This window comes from Oncorhynchus masou, chromosome 9 (assembly GCF_036934945.1).
Source record: "Oncorhynchus masou masou isolate Uvic2021 chromosome 9, UVic_Omas_1.1, whole genome shotgun sequence".
Lineage (NCBI taxonomy): Eukaryota > Metazoa > Chordata > Actinopteri > Salmoniformes > Salmonidae > Oncorhynchus > Oncorhynchus masou.
Window position 1 is genome coordinate 14,503,993 of NC_088220.1, and position 1,039 is coordinate 14,505,031.

Consider the following 1,039-nt stretch of genomic DNA (forward strand, 5'->3'; position numbering starts at 1 on the left):
ACATGAAGAGCAGGTGGCCTACCGACTTAAATAGCCAAACACATGAAGAGCAGACGGCCTACCGACTTAAATAGCCAAACACACGAAGAGCAGACGGCTTCCCAACATAAATAGCCAAACACACAAAGAGCAGACGGCCTACCGACTTAAATAGCCAAACACATGAAGAGCAGACGGCCTACCGACTTAAATAGCCAAACACACGAAGAGCAGACGGCCTACCAACTTAAATAGCCAAACACACAAAGAGCAGACGGCCTACCGACTTAAATTGCCAAACACATGAAGAGCAGGTGGCCTACCGACTTAAATAGCCAAACACATGAAGAGCAGGTGGCCTACCGACTTAAATAGCCAAACACATGAAGAGCAGACGGCCTACCGACTTAAATAGCCAAACACATGAAGAGCAGACGGCCTACCGACTTAAATAGCCAAACACATGAAGAGCAGGCGCTTAAATAGCCAAACACACGAAGAGCAGGCCTACCGACTAGCCAAACACCGACTTAAATAGCCAAACACATGAAGAGCAGGTGGCCTACCGACTTAAATAGCCAAACACATGAAGAGCAGACGGCCTACCGACTTAAATAGCCAAACACACGAAGAGCAGACGGCCTCCCAACATAAATAGCCAAACACACAAAGAGCAGACGGCCTACCGACTTAAATAGCCAAACACATGAAGAGCAGACGGCCTACCGACTTAAATAGCCAAACACACGAAGAGCAGACGGCCTACCGACTTAAATAGCCAAACACACAAAGAGCAGACGGCCTACCGACTTAAATAGCCAGACACATGAAGAGCAGGTGGCCTACCGACTTAAATAGCCAAACACATGAAGAGCAGGCGGCCTACCGACTTAAATAGCCAAACACATGAAGAGCAGGTGGCCTACCGACTTAAATAGCCAAACACATGAAGAGCATACGGCCTACCGACTTAAATAGCCAAACACACGAAGAGCAGACGGCCTCCCAACATAAATAGCCAAACACACAAAGAGCAGACGGTCTACCGACTTAAATAGCC